This window comes from Artibeus jamaicensis, unplaced genomic scaffold, assembly GCF_021234435.1.
Source record: "Artibeus jamaicensis isolate MK-2021 breed Jamaican fruit bat unplaced genomic scaffold, CSHL_Jam_final scaffold_847, whole genome shotgun sequence".
NCBI classification, from domain to species: Eukaryota; Metazoa; Chordata; class Mammalia; order Chiroptera; family Phyllostomidae; genus Artibeus; species Artibeus jamaicensis.
The window spans coordinates 27,085,045-27,106,119 of record NW_026522057.1 but is presented as its reverse complement, the minus strand read 5'-3'; the positions used below and the strand labels follow the sequence as shown (position 1 = coordinate 27,106,119).

At 38.4% G+C, this 21,075-nt stretch overlaps 1 protein-coding gene across 6 annotated transcripts in view; it reads right to left on the bottom strand.

Moving 5' to 3' along the window:
- RERE (arginine-glutamic acid dipeptide repeats) overlaps positions 1–21,075 on the bottom strand; it is a 387,180-nt gene that overhangs the window by 308,504 nt on the left and 57,601 nt on the right. Inside the window, exons 2-3 of one of the 6 annotated variants that reach the window (XM_053660331.1) lie at positions 13,094–13,166; positions 10,444–10,539 (exon numbers count right to left, since the gene is read on the bottom strand). The exons of 3 other annotated variants lie outside the window; for them this stretch is intronic. The gene's annotated coding sequence lies outside the window, so the exon portion shown is untranslated. The remainder of the gene's footprint in view (positions 1–10,443; positions 10,540–13,093; positions 13,167–21,075) is intronic. 2 more of the 6 variants (XM_053660333.1, XM_053660334.1) reach the window with 2 other exon arrangements.

The following is a 21,075-nucleotide window of genomic DNA, read 5'->3' as shown; positions in this document are numbered from 1 at the left end:
ATTTCATTGTCCAAAAATAAAATTTTATTGAAAACAGTGACATCCATTCACTTAAATATTGTCTTTGGCTGCTTTTGTGCTATAAAAGGTAAGGCTGAATACTTGTAACAAAGATTACCTGGGCCATAAACCCCACAACAGTCACTATTTGGCCCCCTTCAGAAAAAGCTTACCCCTGTGCTAGCTACAGTCAGAGACTTACAGAACACGTTATTAAGAAGCACTTGACAACAACGTGACCAGAAGGTGTGTAACCACTGAAAGGAAATATGCTCTGATGGGCAAATCTAGAGCTGGAAGTAAAGTCCTGCTAGCACTGATCAGCTGACATCTCTCTTTCATGGAATGTTGCAGATCTGAAGTTGCTATAACCATAACATCTGATTCAGGCGTCTCTTAACGCCTGAAGGTATGTATCCGTATAAAAGAAGACATCTGGACAGACAATTCAAGACATTTTATATTCAGATTTAAGAAAGTTTTTCTCTACAGCGAAAGAAGCTACTCCACCAAAGAGAACAAAAACAAAAACAAAATCAACAAATTGGAGAACAGGTAAATTAGGGAAACTAAAACAATGACTTTGGGTAAACTAAGATAAATTGGGGGGAAATAGTAACTAAAATTTCCTCCAAAGGATGGACATAGGGGGCTGTACACAGGGAAGTCTTCAAAAGTGTGAGGAAAAAATGGAGGGATATATACTGAATAGAATTCATAAATAGAATGGAATGACCTTAAATGGTATTTAAATATTAAATCAAGAAAAATTTATCTAATATATTTTGAAATACCAGAAACTTTGGCAATTTACATTTTTAAAAAAACTGAGTAATACTATCTTCACTAAAGTAATGTTCTGTCATTTGCTAGAATTAAAAAAACAAATTTAACACACCTGTTAATTCAAAGTTTGAGAATTGGGCAATGTCTCTCAAATCCTTTGCAAAATAGGAATTTAGTTGCTTTCTCTACATATTATAGCTGCTTAAAAATTTTACTTTCTGTTTCTAGATACAGTGTAAATAACTACTCAACCTCAAACTTTCTTCCCCCAAAAATATTCTATGTAATTAATTTCATATTTTTATCTTAAAAATAAAACTCTGGCTTACCTACATACCATACCAATTTTAAAACACACAATTTTAGTAAAAGCTCTGATGTGTGTTATATATTTTATTCACGTGAAGAGATATTTTGTCTTATTCTCTGTGATTAGAATGGAAAACAGATGATATTAAAATATATGTGGTACTAAAAGTGAAGGTGATACCCAATACCAATAATAAAAAATAATTAACAATACTCATGTCTGTTTCCTAACTGCACTTTAGTTTTAACATGACTAAGAAATGTGGAAAATGCTATCATTAAAAATAACTCCTGCCCTGGCTGGTGTGGCTCAGTGCCGGCTGCAAACCAAAGGGTTGCCAATTCAATTCCCAGTCAGGGCACATGCCTGGGTTGTGGGCCAGGTCCCTAGTATGGGGTGCATGAGAGGCAACCTGACATTGATATTTCTCTCCTTCTCTTTCTCCTTCTCTTACCCTCTCTCTAAAAATGAATAAAGTTAAATAATAATAATAATAACTCCTAAGACTTCTGGTGAAGAGAGAAGCATAGGTAGACACACTTCGCCTCCTCATGCAACCACAAAAAGGAATTACAACTAAATTTTAGAACAAGTAACACTCAGAACTGTCAGAAAAATGAACTGTATGTAAGTCCAACAGCAAGGATTTTAAAAAGCCACATTCATCCAGGAGACATGGAGAATGGGCAGAGAGGGGTGGTGGCAGTGGAACAGGCACGGTCCTACATTCACATGTGGTGGATAAAAATCAGGAGGGATAGGCTGGGACTGAGTGATCCCGGACCCAGGCCAGATTGCATAGCCCAGGACTGCAGTGCCCGAAGATAAATCCCTGTAACTTCTGGCTGTAAAAGCAGTGGGGGTTGGGGCAGTGGAACAAATTGCCAGGTTTTTAGAAAACTTCTCTTAAAGAACCTGCAAGGTCTTAAAATGTTTGCAAACCTACCCACTCTGAGATTCAACACCAAGGCAACAGCTGGAATAGCACCAGTCATACACAGGGACTGGACGAAATGAATGGAAACAGGGTGAGTGCCAAGCAAACTCCCAGAAGCCAAGCAGCAGCAAAGAATCCTCTCCACTGGCCTGGCTGGTGTGGCTCTGTGGACTGAGTACTGGCCTGTGAACCAAGGCGTCACACATTCGACTCCAAGTCAGGGCACATGCCTAGGCTGCAAGTCAGGTTCCCAGTAAGGGCCCATGAGAGGCAACTCGGTGTTTCTCTCCCTCTCTTTCTCTTTCTCCTTTCCCTCTCTCTAAAAATATATAAAATCTTTAAAAACAAAAAAGAGAACCCTCTCAAGTCCTCCCCTAACATAGAACTACACAGTGGTAAAGTAGGTTGTCCCACCCTGCAGATTACCTAAAGCTCCGCCCCACAAAATTTACAGGTAACTTTTACAGGGAGTGAAAGCAAGCTCTACCTAATACACAGAAACAAATACAAGGAGGCTGCCAAACTGATGAGACGAAGAACTGTGGTCCAAATAAAAGAATACAACAACATCCCAGAAAAAGAACTAAACAAAATGGAGATAGTCAACCTATCAGATGCAGAGTTCAAAACACTGGTGATCAGGATGCTCAAAGAACTCACTGAGTATGGCAACAACATAAAGGAAGAAATGATGGTTACACTGTGTGAAATAAAGAAAAATCTAAAAGGAACCAACAGTGAAGATATCAGCATTTGGAACACAGGAAGAAATAAACATTCAACCTGAACAGAAAGAAGAAACAAGAATTTTTTTTAAATGAGGGTAACATAATATGACTCCGAAACACCTCCAAATGTGCCAATGCCCAAATCATAGGAGTACCAGACAGAGAAGAGGAACACCAAGAAATTGAACACTTATTTGAAAAAATAATGAAAGAAAACTTCCCTAATGTGGCAGAGGAAATAGACATACAAGTCCAGGAAGCACACAGAATCCCAAACAAGTTGGACCCGAAGAGGACCACACCAAGAAACCATGTAATTAAAATGCCAAAGGTTAAAGATAAAGAATCTTAAAAGCAATAAGAGAAAAGTTACCTGCAAAGGAGCAGCCATAAGACTATCAGCTGATTTCTCAAAAGAAACTTTGAGAGTAAGAAGGGGCTGGCAAGAAGTATTCAAAGTGATGAAAAGCAAGAACCTACAGCCTAGATTACTCTACCCAGCAAAGTTATCACTTAGAATGGAAGGACAAATAAAGTGCTTCCCAGACAAGGTATAGCTGAAGGAGTTCATCATCACCAAACCATTAATACATGAGTGTTAAAGGGACTTATTTAAGAAAAAGAAGATCAGCCCTGGCTGGTGCAGCTCAGTGGATTGAGCACAGGCCTGTGAACCAAAGGATCACGGTTCAATTCCCAGCCAGGGCACATGCCTGGGTTGCAGGCCAGTTCCCAGCAGGGGACACACAAGAGGCAAGCATACATTGATCTTTCTCTCCCTCTCTCCTTCCCTTCCCCTCTAAAAATACATAAATTTAAAAAAAAAAGATCAAAACTATGAACATTAAAAAAGGCAACAAATTCACAACTATCAACAACTGAATTAAAAAAAAAAAGTTAACAACTAGAACAGGAACAGAATCACAGGTATGGAGATCATTTGAAGGGTTATCAATTGGGAGGGAGAAGGGGAAGAATGGGGGAAGAGGTGCAGGGATTAAGAAGCATAACTGGCAGGTACAAAGTAGGCAGGGGGATGTTAAGAATAGTATAGAAAATGGAGATGCCAAAGAATTTATATGCATGACCCATGGACATGAACTAAGGGGATGGGGGGTTGCTGGACAGAAGGTGGGTATCACGCAGAGGTGAATAAAGTGGGAAAAAGCAGAACAACTGTAATAACATAATCAATAAAATATACTAAATAATAATAACAATAATAATAATAGTTCCTGATCTGTTTTTTAACAAAGAAGAAATAAATCAAAATAACTTTTATCCAACCTGAGGTAGAAAAATGGGGAAATAAGTAACTAAATAAAACAAAAAGAAGCTACTTTGGTTGGTATCTATAAACCAATGTACACACACACACTAGAAACAGAATTCCTATAGTGATATGTTTTTTAAATTTGTACTGTTTGCACTCACGTAAGGCCTTTCATCCAGGAATTTCCAAGTACTTTAACAAACATATTCATTTGAGTTATCCTAGATCCAATAAAGAAAATGCAAACCTTTAAAAAGTACTTTAAGTTATTCTAATAGGTCAAAACTAAATTTTCAAAATCCCAAATGTCCATCTGCCACACTTAATAGCAGACATAATCTCCACACTGTAAGAACACCAGGAAACACAGAGTCCCAAGAATTGTTTTCTAAATTTAAATTCTCATGCCTAACATTCTAAGACCTTATTAGTTTGTTCTTTGTAATCCTCTTTTTGTGCTTTTAAGGTAGAAAAAATTTAAAGGACCCAAAAACTCTTTAGACTTCAAAAACAGTTTCTTTCCAAACCATATTTGATGACTAATGTGTGAGTCATAAATATACAGATTAGGTATCCTAAAAATGTATAAAAATTTTAAACTTAAAAAAAGAAAATGGTTGGCACTATATACTATGGGGTGAGCTGAATGCATACATTTGAAAGGTTTTGAAAAATTCAACACTCATATATAGTCAGCAATTAAGCATCTGGTTTCAACCTTTCCTCTTTAAAAAAATATTTATTTTTTAGAGAAGGGGAGGGAGAGAGAAAGGGAGAGAAACGTCAACACGTGGTTGTCTCTTGCACATAAGCCTTTCCACTTTCAAAGAGATGTCTTTAGGCCCCGGGTGGTATGGCTCAGTGGACTGAGCAGCGGCATGTGAATCAAGGGGTCACAGGTTCAATTCCCAGTCAGGGCATATGCCTGGGTTACAGGCCAGGTCCCAAGTTGGGGGTGCATGAGAGGCAACCACACACTGATGTTTCTCCTCCCTCTTTCTCTCTCCCTTCCCCTCTGTCTAAAAATAAAAAAATAAAAATAAAGAGATGTTTTTAAATGTGTCAGAATAAGTCAAATTCCCATTTGTTGAATTCTCTCATAAAGGGTACATTTACTTCCTGCCCTCAAATATCTGAAAGCAAAAGATACACTATTCCTTTAGGTTAATGTTCCACAAATGCTTGAAAAGCGAACTCTATTCAATTTAGTTTAGACAATTCCAAATTTTCTAAGCCAATATGTTTTAAACTAAGCATGGATATTCCCTAGGGCCAATAATTATGATACATTACCTTAGTAACCTTTCTAAGCCAAACCAGAACACTTCTTTCCAAACCTCACAGTCTACCAAATTGGGACACTGTAGTGGGGAAAGACTTCAGAACACAGGAATTATTTTTCCAAAGCAAAACTTAAATGCCAGAAGCGTGAACTGACAGAGTTACACTGCCCTCTAGAGTCACCTTCTGATATTCTTTTTAGCCTGAAATATAATTAAATTCTAATCATAAGACCCTTCTAATTAAACAAGGTTTTAGTATTCTAATATTGTGAACTGACCTTTTTTAAATGGATTGGTAGTTGGTACTAAAACTTAAAATATTTCAAATACCCACCATTATTAAAGGTTAGCTGCATTTCCCAAAGAACAGAAAAGCACCCAAAACAGAATTTTATAATTTGCACTTTTTAAGTTTTAAATAGCTCAAATTGTATACATCTCTAAAACAAAGATGAATTATAGCATATAATAATTAACCCAAGTAGCCAGGAGTTCTCTCCAGCAAAACCCCAAGTTCATACATTTGATAAAACAAAAATATTGGGCCCACACAGCCACTGCGTCCCATGGCTACTTCTCAGCCTGTATCTATCCTTCCAGGTCCTAGCCAGGCAGCCAGAGCCCTAAAAGGATCTTAAGGAATTAATGAAAAGCCACGGCAGCCAAGACCTGAGTAAGCTGCAAAGCACAAACACCAATGTCCAATTTTCCTAAGCATGCAATAAACAACCTGACAAGGACTCAAGTAAATTAAATCCATCCCTCTAATCTAAGAGCTCTAGGGGCATCTATACCACACCATAACTTGAGATTTTCTAGTATTCTTCATCTTTAAGAACTTATTAAAAGATACATTTTACCATGCACCACAGTTAGTACAGCTTGCCTCAGCAGTTACAGTAAGTGAACAGGGTTTTTTTCCTCATTAGAGTCACTTGGAGACCACAAGTAATGAACCCTTGTCAAACCTTGTTTAGAGGGGAAAAAAATCTGTCTCTTCAACACCAAGAAAGCTCATGTCTCCAAAAAGAAACCAAAACTAAGATGTAATGTTCCACAGCAAAATATCTATTATTACTTTTCAAAGCAATCTAATGAAAGTGATGCTGGGGCAACAATTCATAAATAAAAGTAGCGACATCTTTTGGGGCATAAAAATTAAAATAAAATTTGTATAGGGGCTGGGAAACTCGGGGTCATGGGTTAAATACAAGCAGCTTATTTTTGTAAAGAAAGTTTACTGAAACAGTACCATTTCCATTCATTTGCATATTGCCTACAGTTGGCTGTTTTCTTCTACAAGGATAGAGCAGAGCCAGTATGACAACAGACCACATGGCCTGCAAAAGCTGAAATATTTCCTATCTGGCCCTTTACAGAAAAAGTCTGCCAATTCTCCTCTAAAACAAATATTCCACAGCCTTCTCCAGACAGAGATTTATAGAAAGAAAAGGGGATACAACTGCTAAAATTAAGAAAATAAAATTATGGAAATGCACGGGAAGGAAAAAGTGACAGACACAGCTGATTCATCCCATATAGTGGTTCACATTAGGCTTTTCTAAAACACTAAATAGCTCTAAAGTTTTCTTCTAGGTACTTTAACATATTTCTGTAAGAATAAATGGAGAAAATAAAAATTTCTACATATATTTTACAGACATCCATGCTGTAAAATATTAAGCATTAAGAGCTTACTTGTGGGGCAGGTTGTTATTTGTATGAATGGGAACATTTCAAGTGAGTTTCAAGATCCCAGAATGAATTTGAGGTAAATACCAAGGACTTAAGTCAGTGAACCATCAAAAGAGGTATTTCCAGAACCTTCAATATAAAATATAGTGAGTGCCTTGAAGGTAACTGTATGTAAATACAAAAAAAAAAAAAAAACAGTAGGAAGCCATGGCCTGGTGACTCTGTTAGAGAGTCATCCCTGCACCAAAAGGTTGCAGGTTCAATCCCCAGTCAGGGCACATACCTAAGTTGCTAGGTTCAATCCCTAGTTGGGGTGTGTACAGGAAGCAACCAATGAATGTCTCTCTCTCTACCCCCCACTTCCTTGATCTCTAAAATCAATAAACATATCCTCAGGTGAGAATAAAAAAACACCAGCATGAAGATGATCTGGTCAAGAGACTGAGATTCTAGTTTAGACTCTATAAAATCTTAGAAGTCACTTGCCCTCTTTGGATTTCAGTGGTCTCATCTATAAAATGAGGAGAGTAGACTAAATCAATGGTTCTCAACCATTAGCATTAATCAGAATCACCTAGAGCAAGGGTTCCCAACTTTCAGTGGTGGACAGGTACCAGTCTGGGGCTGTTAGGAACTGGGCCACACAGCAGGAAGTGAACTTGAATATAATGCACTTGAATTATCCCAAAACCACTGAAAAAAGGTCTTCCGTAAAACTGGTCCCTGGTACCAAAAAGGCTGGGGAACGCTAACCTAGAGGGATCTCTTTAAACAAAAATTGCTGGGCACCAGAGCTCCAGTTCCGGCTGACTCATAAAGAACTATAAAATCATCACTCTCATCTTCACAGCAAAAAAATAAGCTTATAAAACTGAAATCAGTGACTTTTCTTAGATGCATCAGAGATCTGAGGTCACAAGGCAAACCACCACCCCAAAATCTGGAGAGACAGGAAAACACGGAGAATCACAGCAGAGATCAGTTTACCTGAAGCAAAGCTATAGAAGCCAGTATCTGGTAGGAACACTTAACTGGTAATGTTGACAAATTTCCAAGGATTACTAAGGACTAGCTTGAGAGTTTTAAAACTCCTGGAGACCTGCATATAAATTTTACCTTCATAAGCCCCATCAGATTCACACATGAGAATCAGAGAAAAGTCCCCTAGTGTTTTTAGCAGATGGGAGGGGAAAGCGACTCACACTGGAACAGCTCCTAAAACCCAGATTATGAGTCTGACACCTTGACATCCTGATGATTTCAGAGCAGCACATAAATAAGCAGGCAACAGTTTTTAAAATTTGTCTTGTATACAAGGTCTGTACAGAAAGTATCCAGCCATGTACTATGAAAAATAGAGACATTTTTTGAGGAAGACACAAGGAACATTGTTCACAGGACAATGACATCTCAGTTCCCTTCAAAGTAGGCACCCTGGAACCGCCATCAGCTGCCCCATTGTATTTTTCTGAATCTCATCGACAGTCTTCCCTTTTGAAGGCGGTTTTAGTTTTGGAAAAAGCCAGAAGTCACAGGGCACCAAATCTGGGCTGAGTCACCTGGGTGATTTGATGTTTCACCAAAACACTCTGCAGGAGACATGATACATGAGCAGGTGCATTGTCTTGATAAAGTTGTCCATCACCGGCTGCCCATAGCTGAGGTCATTTTCATGGCATTGCGTCTCAACCAACGAAGAACACTGAGGTAGCATACCTTATTAATTGTTTGGTCTGGAGGGACTCACTTGGATGGACAACATCTCCCCAAACAAAAAATACATTTAACATGGTCTTGGTCTTGATCTTGCTGCAACTCTGCCACTCCTTCTTTGGACATGGAGAACCAGGCAACTTCCATTGGGATGACCAGGCCTTCATTTCTGGATCATAGCAATACACCCACAACTCATCTTCAGTTATGACCTTCTTAACATCTGGTTCACTGGTAGTGGTTTGAATCACATCATTAGCAACTGCAGCATGATGTTCCTTCCGTTCTGGTAGCAAAAGCCGAGGAACAAATTTTGCCATGACACATTTCTTATCAAGATCCTGGGTCAAAATTTTCAGACACAGTAGATTTTGGAATCCCCAGATCAACCTCTAGTTCTCACACTGTCAGTCACCAATCTTTGTTGATTGCAATCCTACACAGTCAAACTTTTCAGATGTTCTGTTTGTTGCAGGCCTTCCAGAATGTGGATCACTTTCAACAGATATATCCTCAACTATCTTTGAAGCATTTATGCCAAACTTTTATTTGTACTGCACTCACTATATGATCCCCCAAAGCCTTCTGAATCATCTGAAGAGATTCCGTGGAGGAATATTCAACCTTAATGCAAAATTTGATGCAGATTCACTGCAATATTTGCTCAATCATTTTGAATACATGGCCACAGTTACACATGCTCACTCAGCAGCGTCTACTACCCCCACTGACTAGTACAGTGAAGTCATCATTGCTCATGCAGGCACATTCCAGTCCACTCTCCTTGGCTGCCAGGTTGCAGCGATGTTGCACAAACCATTCACATTGTATTAACAGTAGCTGGACTTTTTCCGGATAGGCCTCAATTAAATACTCACACAGACAGTAGGAGGCTGCCAGAAATATACCTACTTTTATCAGCTTCTTGCTTAAGCTTTCTGGAGATATTCCATGCCAATATAGCATGTAAGTACAAATACCCTTTTTCCTTATACAAATAAATAGTATGATTCAGAAACCACGCAACCTTTTTGTCTCCTTCATTTATCTTAAGAGATTATTCGTGGTCAGTGCACATAAAATGCTTCATTCTTTTTAACTGCTGCATGGAATCCCATCATATACCATATACCATATTCACTTAACCATTCTAACTGCCTTTTGCTATAGTATGAAATGCTGCAATAATAATCCTTAATCACAAATAAAGGGGCAGATAAAGGATAAACATGTGACTACATAGTATAATAAATATGATAAATGTATATCATATAGCAAGTATAATAAAATGTAACTTTACAATTTAAGTGGTAGGTATGGGGTAGTTAACACATAATTTTTTTCAATTCTTCTATATTTCATCACCACCAAATTTATACTTGTTCTTAAAGTATCATATTTTTCAATGAGTAAGCAACATGAAATATTTTATCAACCTTCGAAAGAAACCCCAGACTTTAATAATCTTTAAATGGCTCCTGCCCTTGGTTTGTAACCCAAACAAGAGAAGAGACAATTATCAGAAGAATCACACTTCAACTTTAGTCACTGTATACAAGGTACATAATCAAGCCAAGTAAAAGTGCCCCAAAGCCTTATTTCCCCCTAGGTCTCTCAACATTCTTTTACATAAAAAAATAGGTCTTTAGCAAAAACTAAGAGTTCTCTATAGGTGTCTGTTACAGCTAAGAGAAACAAGGGAAAAAGAAAACAAAAACCTTCAGAGGGTCACAGTTTGACATCTTCCTTCTTAGTTTCCTTCCTGTATAATTCCCAGAAGTCCTAACCAATAAAGAATGGTTTAACTCTTCTTTCTGAAAAAAAAAAACCGATGATTATTCTTCCAATATTTCTGTACAGAATATATTCACCCCTCCTCTAAAGATTGAAAAGCAGGAATTTCAAGAGGGTCAGAGTACCATTCCAGCCAAGGCACATCAACCAGAATCTCAAGATCAAATTCCAAAATTTTGGCCTGTTTTTGTTTTATGACTTAAAGGTCCTTGCTGAAAGCATAACAGCATTACAATGGACTTATCTTAGAACATTCCTGCACTGATATATGAGCTGTATATTCACAGAGGGGCAGGAGTTTGCCAAATAGAGAAAAGGAAAAAAAAAAAGGAATGTTCACTTCAGAGAACTCACAGAGTTTTAAGGCTACATTATTCCTCCAAGGCATCAAGTTAATTACACTTTAATTTCCTAGATCTCCAAAAGTTTGAATTCTTTAAAGAACAGTCATACAGCTCTGGCTGGTTTGGCTCAGTGGATTGAGTGCCAGCCTGTGAACTAGAGGATCATTGGTTCGATTCTCAGTCAGGGCACATGCCTGGTTTGCAAGCCAGGTCCCCCACATGGGGGACATGTGAGAGGCAACCACACACTGATGTTTCTCTCCCTGTCTTTCTCCCTCCCCTCCCCTCTCTCTCTCTAAAAAAAATTAAAACAAAAGTCACACAATTCTAAGGAATATTCTTTTCAGTTGTTGAACTTTTCAAAAAGATTTGCAAGCTGAAGAGAAGTGTGAATTGTAAACAGCTCTGAGCTTTATCAACGTCCAGGAATCAAGTAAGTTATCCACAATCCTAAGTAAACCCAATGGAGTAGTCCTGGCTGTAGTACCCCCATTTCCCTTCTAGACACTCCAATTCACAACAAAGTTCACATTCAATGAAAGCCCAAGGAAAATGTTGGCACTAAATAAAATTTTAAGTAGTTTTAGATTGTTGTCCATTGGAAATAATGAAAAGTAATAAACCTAGAAATGAAGGTGAAGCACACTATGGAACAGTGATGTGAAATAAACACCTACTCCAACGGTGTGTCCAGTGTAATATGTACACCTATTATCACCTGACCCCAACTCAGGCCAGCCACGACCCCACTGTGGACTGCACTGTGGAGCACTCTCAATCCTCCACAGCTATTGCTGTTTGTTCTCTCTATACAGAAGGCCCTTCCCCCCTCCCCTCCAAGATCCAACTCAGCCTTCACCTTCTCTAGGACTCCTCAAAAGACTCCCTAGGGCACTTAATTCAGACCTTTACCTGACACTTAAGTTAAAAGTCTCTGAGCCTCTCCCCACTCCACAAGCCCTCGGGGTGAAATCAGCCCTGATCATCTTTCTAGACCCGACACCAACCACAATGCCCAGCATTCCAACAACACAAACCAAGGGTTTGTGAGCCAGACACTGTGCTCAGTTCTTTATACACATTGACTCGTTTCACCCCAAGATGATATATTATGAACAATGTAATCACTCCAACCTTGTGAGGAGTATATTATTCCCATTCCACAGACAGATGAGAGCGGAGGGACACAGTCTATCCCTCTCCCCAAATATATTCTTCCTATAGGATCACATCAGAACACTCTATGAGCCTAAGCCCAATCAGGAAAGAAAAAAACACACAGGAATTTAAACAATGAAAAAATTATTAATAAAAAATTATTAAAGCAGTATGAAATTACCTCAAAAAATTAAAAATGGAACTACCTTATGACCCACAAATTCCACTTCTGGGAATTTATCCAAAAAAGCCTGTAAACACTAATTCAAAATAATATATGTACCCCTATGTTCACTGCAGCATTATTTACAATAGTCAAGATTTGGAAGCAGCCTCAGTGCCCATCAGTAGATGAGTGGATAAAGAAGCTGTGGTACAATATATTACACAATGAAATACTATCTGGCCATTAAAAAAAAAAAAAGGAAATGTTATCCTTTGTGACAGCATGAATTGATCTGGAGAGCATTATGCTAAGTCAAATAAGCCAGTCAGAGAAAGACAAGTACCATATGATTTCACTCACATGTGGAAGCTAATGAACAAAAAGAACTAACAAGCGAAATAGAGACAGATTCATAAATAGAGAGCAGGCTGATTGGGGGGGCAGTGCTGGGAGGTGGAGGGATTGAGTAAAAAAGAAAAAAAGAGAAAAAATTCATGAACATGGCCAACACTTTGGTGACTGCCAGGGGAAGGGAGGTAGAGAAGGGAAAAGGGGTCACTGAGGGTGATGGACGGAGACCTGACTTAGAGTGGTGAACACACAATACAGGGCACAGATGAGGTGCTGTAGAACTTTGCACCTGAAATCTGTACAATTTTGTTAACCAGTGTCCCACCAGTAAATTCAACATTTAAAAAAAAGAATTATTGACTATAGCAGGTGACTGACATAATAAGGAATTGGCTAGTAAGAAGTTAAAAGAACTCTAAACAATAAAGGAATAGATAATATAATCAATAATAGCAAATATAATATTATACAACATAGCCTATCACCACTATGACCCCTAGAGCTGAGATACAGTACCCAAGGAAGTTTCCCCAACCCTAAAGCTGAGAACCATACCTTATCCGAGGGGGTGCATATCTGGCACAACTGCTGGAAATCCACCCTGTAGAATTTGCCACAAATCTGTCTTCTAGAATGACAAAGAAAGATGTTTGTGGGGAAATGTCTCATTGTAGTTACTCTGCTACAAAACTGCCCAAAGCAGAGGGTGAGGGGATGGAGGAAGGTCGCTGAGAGCTGTAGGAACCTGAACAATGGAGAAGCCCCATTTGCACGCTGCATGCAGGGGTGTGCCTGCCAGGCAAGCACAGGAAAACCAGGGAGTAAAACTCTTTGTTCCTTCAATCTCTCTCTTAACATTTTGCTAGCAAGCCAAAGATAAGTACTGAAAGGGTCCATGTTCACTTTCACAGAGCAAGCAGTGAAGGGCATACTTAGAAGTAAGAAGCAACAACTGGCATTAAGCATCATTATCATCACCATCATTCTAGGTCAAGCCAGACACCTAGGTGCATCCTTGATTCTTCCTTCAATCTTAAGTCCTGAATAGTTCCATCTTCTAAATATTTCTTGAACCCATCCATTTATCTCCATCCCCAATGTGAATGTCCCAGTCCTGGCTCACAACATCTCTTACAAGTATTGCCATCACAGCCCTAGGCCTCCTATGCATAGGTTGCCTTTGCCCTCTGTTTTCCTTCAGCTGAAACCACTGTGATCTTTGTAAATGGCAAATTCAATCCTGTCAATCCACTGCTTAAAACCTCTCAGGCATTTCAAGTGTCCACAGGATAAGATCCAAAATAAGCAATGTCTTTCAAAGTTCCTTGTATCTTCCCTCCTCAAAAATCTATGCTCCAAACATTAGAAACTTTATGCTGTTTGCCATGTGTGAAGATCCTGTTTTCCTTGCTTGCTTTTTGTTGTTTTCTTTTCTTTTGTCTCTGGGCTACTGCACATGGGTTTTATCTTCCCAAAATAACTTTCCTTTTCCCCTATATTGCTATACCCACTTTTCAGTTAGTTAACTCTTACATCATTCTTCAGATCTCAACTTAAATTACATCCTGTTCCAAGTCAGGTGGCCCCTGCTATAAACAACTAACAGAACTGTCTCCTTCCATACTCGGAATGCATACCACACATTATTGTAATTGTTAACTCTCTTATCTTCTATAGTTTCACCTCTGTGAAGGCAAGAAAAGTTCATCAGAGAATCTCAAAGGAATGTCTAGAACAAAGTAGGTACTCAATAAATCAGTTAAGTTAATGAATGTTCAATAGAGGAGAGAATGACTTAATAAACTAATAGCTTAAAAGAAAAAGATTTTGGTTTTGACATTATACCTGACATGTTGATCAGTACATTGAGGTAGTATTACTCATAGTTCATGCCAAGGATGAGGAGAAAATGCCTTTGTTCCATGCTTAACAATTAAGATAAAGTAAAATATAAAATCTGTTCCTCAGGATAAAAAAAAATTCAACCAGCTGATAATGTAAATTTATGTGATTATATCATGTAAGATAAAGAAAAAGACTGTCATCAAAGGATTCAGTTTCTTTATAACCAATAATGGAACATTACAAGATGACATCCTGCAGTACACCATGCTTCCACAGTAGAAAATCAATGTATCACATTCGTTTTCAGTAACTTGTTTATCCAATCACAGTTCTAGAAACATCATGCAATGCAAACAATCTTCTCAAGCACTTTGAAGCCATCTGAAATCAAAACTAGACCTCTGGCACCTAACTCCAAAAGAGACTCTGCGTCTTGCTGACTCTCCAGGAATTTGCTCAGAGCTCTAAAGAGCAAAAGCTGTAGAGCTGAACTGGTATGTATGTTAAATTATTCTGCCACTACGAAAGGATATTTAGGATTGCTAGTCCAGTACTGCTGCCACTCAAGCATGCTGTTTTATTTCACTGTTTCTATAGACGACAGTCTGGCCACTCTGACTAGAACATTATGTCTTGTTCTCTTCTGTCTTCCCCAATATTCATTCTGCACAGTACTAATCTAACAGCAAAAGAATAAACACAGACTGACTGCTGAGCTCAAATAGCCAATTATAACATCCTCTTTAAGAACATTCCACAATATAATTACTAGGGCCACCTTGATAAAAACCTTCACACACACACAGAGCCAGGACACACATGCTCACACACTCCACATGTATCTTTAATAGTAGTCCAAAATAAAAAAATTTTCAATTACCAAATATGTTCATGTGGTTATTTTTCTTTTAATTGTTTTTTATCCCAACTGATGTATATTTCATTTTCTATAAAGTTTCATCATATATACATCCACAGTCAAATCAAGGAAAGTCAATCAATCAAATGAAACCAAAAAGGCCTAAAAGCAATTTGCTCTACCAAAAATGATCTCTATTCACATATCTGCATGACTCATTTCTTTGCTCAAAAGTCACCTTCCTCAATCACTCTTTTAAACATACCATCAACATTACCACAGCCAATTCCTAGTGTTCCCACCCTTCCCCCTTTCCTATTTTATTTTCTCCATTGCTCTTAGCAATGTCAGCACATTTGTACTTCGTTTATTGCCTATTTTCTCCCACTGGAATGTTTCTCCATGAATAAAGGGATGTTTGGGTTTATCTTATTCAGTGCAGCTTCATCAGCTCTTAAAATTGGGACTGTGTGTGAAACACGGTAGGTGCTCAATAGATGTTGGGTGAGTAAATGAAAAGAGTCCCAGAAATTGATCTTAGTACTGAGGCTGTAAAATGAAAAGCTCTCCAAGTGGGAGTGGCATATATTTGAGAGGTGATTCTCTTTCATTTAGCTTAAACCCAAAGGGCTTTATGAAATTAAATCACTACTCAAGTTGCACCCAAAGATCACTGACACTGCCCCTGAGTAACAAACTGCTCAAGTACATTTTAACAAAAAGCAAAGAATTCTGTCCTGCTTCAGCACTGTGGAAAAACCCTGCTGTAGAAAATGTAGAAAAAATGTAGATTACCAAAGTTCCATACATGGCTAGTTAGGGATTTTACATCATTCCTCTCCGTAACATTAGAGGTCCAGACTAACTACAGTTTCACATTTGTAACAGACTTTTCCCCAGATATAATTCCTCTGAAACTACAACTCTTTACTAATGCTACAGTAACTCATAGTAGTTGCATTGTTATGTACTCTTACTACCTAAAAATCCTGTACATAGCAATATAACTGACAGGTAAATTCCAAATCAAGTAACTCTGATGGAAAAAATTACACTACCAGGTGTGCCATTTGGGCTTTAAACCAGGATAGGGGATACGGAACTGATCAAATAGCTCAAAATATTTACCTGGTCAAGAAAAGATCCAGATTTTAATGGGGCAATAAAATTAAAACATATAAATAGAGATATCAGTTAACAAATATTCAATAAGCCAAGTGCATGGTTCTGTACTGAGTTCTTTGGTAAGAAACAAAAGAACTAACACATATAGTCCCTATACTAAAAGACTTTCAAAATCTAGTTGTGACAAAATAAACAGGAATTCCAGCATCATAAAACAAAAACACCCATAGTCTAAAATAGAAGACTTCAAAATCACATAGACCCATGAAAACAGATATCACATATTACAGAACAACCTGATTTTTCTTTGACAACAATGGGGCTGTTGATGCAGTATTTCCTACCTGCAGTCAAGTAGGTCAGTGTATAGAGACTGAGGTGTATGATGCTCATGCTGGCCACTTCACCCCAGGCTATTTGAATTACTTCCATGGTTATATTTTCCCATCTACTGACACTTGACACATCCAGCTATTATTAAGCACTTTCATTTCTATCTCCCAAATGTCTTCCAACCTGTCTCCTTCTATACTACACTCCCCTTGGCCTGGTTCAACTCTCCTGATCACCTGGCTAATCCACTGTAAGGAGACGTCTGATCAGATTGCTCCTCTGCTTAAAAACTTCTACTAGATTCCACCATCCACTGAATAAAGTCTAAACTCTTTCGGACTCTAGTTTTCAGGATTAAACTTATGGCTCAAGCAGAAGAACAGCTCAAAGCCACAGAGCCAATACTTCTAAGTGACCCAGAGATAGCCAACCTCTCAGATGCACAGTTCAAAACACTGGTGACAGGATGTTCACAGAACCGGTTGATTTTAACCACAAATTAGAGGAACATATGAAGGCTAAACTAATTGAAATTAAGGGAAATGCACAGGAAACCAATAGTGATGGAAAGGAAACGGACTCAAAACAAGGGAGTGGACCAGAAGGAAGGAAAAAATGACCAAACAGAAAAATATGAAGAAACAAGAATTCAAAAAAATGAGGAGAGACTAAGGAACCTCCAGGACATCTTTAAACACTCCAATATCCGAATTATAGGGGTACCAGAAGGGGAAGAGAAAGAGCAAGTGGAAATCTTATTTGAACAAATAATAAAGGAGAACTTCCCCAATCTGGCAAAGGCAAAAGACTTCCAGGAAATTCAGAAAGCACAGAGCGTCCCAAAGAAGTTGGACCCAAGAAGGAACACACCAAGGCACATCGTAATTACATTAGCCAAGATTAAAATGAAGGAGAGAATCCTAGAAGCAGCAAGAAATAAGGGGACAGTCACCTACAAAGGACTTCCCATCAGACTGTCAGCAGATTTCTCAAAAGAGACCTTTTACAGGCAAGAAGGGGCTGCAAAGAAGCATTCCAAGCCATGAAATTCAAAGACCTACAACCAAGATTGCTCTATCCAGCAAAGCTTCATTTAGAAAGGAAAGGCTGATAAAGTGCTTCTCAGATAAGATCAAATTCAAGGAGTTCATCATCACCAAGCCCTTATCATATGAAATGTTAAAGGGACTTATCTAAGAAAAAGAAGATAAAAATATGAATAGAGAAAGGACAGCAAACTCACAGTTATTAACAACCACACATAAAACAAAAGCAAACTAAGCAGACAGCTAGATCAGGATCAGAGCCATAGAAGTGGAGATCACATGGAGGGTTAGCAACAGGGCAGTGGGAGGAGAAGGGGGGAAAAGGTATAGAGAATAAATAGCATAGACGGTAGATAGAAAATAGGGGGGGCAAGAATAATATGGGAAATGTAGAAGCTAAAGAACTTGTGACACATAGACATGAACTAAAGGGAGGGAATGGGGGTAGGGGGTGTGCAGAGTGGAGGGGAAATGGGAAAACTGTAATGCCATAGTCAATAAAATATATTTTTTAAAAATCACAAAGAGAGTTGTGCCAGGATCTGGAAGAGAAGTTCAGACATGAGAAAAAGCTGAGTAAGATTAGTTTCTTCCTTCAAAGATGTTTTCAGTCTAATAGGGGAAATAGATCAGCACATAAAAAATACAAAAAAGTAAATCTAGGATAAAGGGAGGTCAGTATTCCGTACCAGGTAATAGAAAAAGACATCCTCAAAGTTTCAAACTGGAACATTGATGTTATGTAGCTGATATTTAAAATTTAGATTAAGATTCATTTGCAGGTTTTGATATAACTATAAATTATTTTTAATCCGCCCTGGCTGGTGTAGCTCAGTGGACTGAGCACAGACCTGCGAACCAAAAGATCGCGGTCCAATTCCCCATCAGGGCACATGCCTGGGTTGCAAGCCAGTTCCCAGCAGAGGCCAGTTCCCAGCAGGGGATGCATGAGAAGCAACCGTACATTGATATTTCTCTCCCTCTCTCTTTCCCTTCCCTTCTAAAGATAAATAATTTTTAAAAATTAAAAAATAACTCTTAGATAAAAAATAATAATAATAAAATTATTTTTAATCCATAAAAAAAGATGATGGTGCTCAGACCAGGGTTTGCTTGTTTTTTGGTTACCAATTACAACTTCAGAAAAAGAAATAAATCAACACAGGGCATTCATGTTTGACTTCCTGAGTAGCTACTATATGTAAGGCACTTCTCTTTAATTACCACCTCCTTGCCAGATCTAGCTATCTAGCCCCAGAAATCTTTCCTAAACTGAAGGCCCATAGAGCAAGAGCCAAATGGAATTCTCTAACTAGATATTCATACACACTTTACCCCCCAAACCTACTCCTCCCTTATTCCCTAATCCAATTGCCTCATTTATAATATACCCAATCCTATTTGTTACTAACGATAACGAGAGGGAAGGTATATTTACCAATTTCAATATCGCTATATAACTTACTACATACCAAATATCTCATTTAAACTGCAAGATAATTCTGTGAAACAAACACCATTATTTACCCCCTTCATCTTACAGGCAATGCAACTGAACTCAGAAAAATTAAGCAACTTGCCTAAGGTAGTACTGCTGGGAAGTGGGGAAGCTGAGATTCAAACCTGGTCACATCAGTCAGAAACTGGGGAATTATTTTAGACTCTTAGACTCTCAGTCCCATTCCTCACTGGTCATGAACAACCAGCCTCCATTCCCCTCTATTCATTCTCACACCATCACTAACTCAGTTCAGAGCTTCCTCATATCTAACCTCAGTTATCACAATAGTCTCATAGATAATGTTGCTACCTCTTGTACTGCCCTTCCATCCTTTCTCCATATTATCAGCAATTACTCTTTATTTCTAAACACAAACTTTATGTCCCAATCCAAGCATAAGACTGAGAACCCTACGGATTAGGAAAATAAAGCAAAAAACTCAAAAGCTGAAGGCTACAGCTTTATCAGTATGCATGTATTAATTCTAGTACCCGTAACTTACCAAGCAAATTTCAGTAGCATTCCAACCTCAAAACAATATTGCCAAGTACAAAAAAAAGTGAACTTCCCTGTTCAGCTTTCATCTTCCCAATGCCAAAGGGTGGGAAGGCTGGGACGTTAAGCATTTCAAGAACTTCATCCCACCTTCCTAACTTATTCCTTTCTTTCTTATTCTATCAAAACTACCATTCCTAAAAGGGCCAAACAGGTACTGATTAATGAAGTATCAAGGCATACATATCTTAAAAGAGAAACTGGTGAAACAGATGGGTCTCTATTCTGGCACATCACATACTCAAAAGAAAGTGATGGTGGTAACAGTAACATTGGCTGACAGTTACCAATAACCAGTAAGCTGGGTACCAGGTACTGTTTTACTTGTTTACAAGTATTTAATCATCTACTCCTTTAATCATCACAACCTCATGAAGTAAGTGTATCATCATCATCATCATCATCATCATCATCATCATCATTATCATCACCGTTTTTGGGTAAGGCAATTGAGATTTGGAGGAGTTAAGGGCATGCCTCACATGTCCAAGGGCACACAGTCAGTAAATGGTGTCAAGATTAAAATCCCAGACCCATTGTTCCCAACTACCTCATTACTTACAACTTGACTGTAGTGGCTGACTCTAACAGAGATATGTGGAGAAGATCATTGTAATTTTATTCATTTTAAAAATGTTTCTTGAGAATTTACTATGTGCTGAGAACTATTCCTGGTGCTGGAAATTCAACCATAGATAATACTTTTGTGGAAATTACAGTCAGCGGAGGGGGTCAAACTATAAGTCAATAAGCAAACAACATAATTCAGATGATACATAATTTAAATAAACAAAACAGGACATGATGGTGTAATGTGATGGGCTACTGTAGACTGCGGCCAGGGAAACCTCCCTGAGGAGTAATACTGAAGGGAGACCTATACTTGCACAGTGGAACAAGCAAAGCAAACACCTGAGGAAAGAAAACTCAGGCTGGGGTCACAATAAATGTAACAGACATAGGGTGAGAGTCAGCTTGTCGGATCCCCACCGCAGAACACACATGAGGCCACTGTGGCTAAAGCTAATGGAGCAAAGTAAAGAGAGGTCAGAGGTCACACCAGAGGTTTGGAGAGACAGACTCCACTGGTCTATGAAAGGGGAACCAAAAAAATGAAATTCATTTATAAAAAAGTATGTATTTATTCTTACATGTTTAAATGTCAGTCACCTTCAAAGTACTCTCCATTTCACATTCATTGAGACACTTTTTTCATTGCTCAAAACAGTGTTTGAGCCCTGCTGGTATAGCTCAGTGGATTGAGCATGGGCCT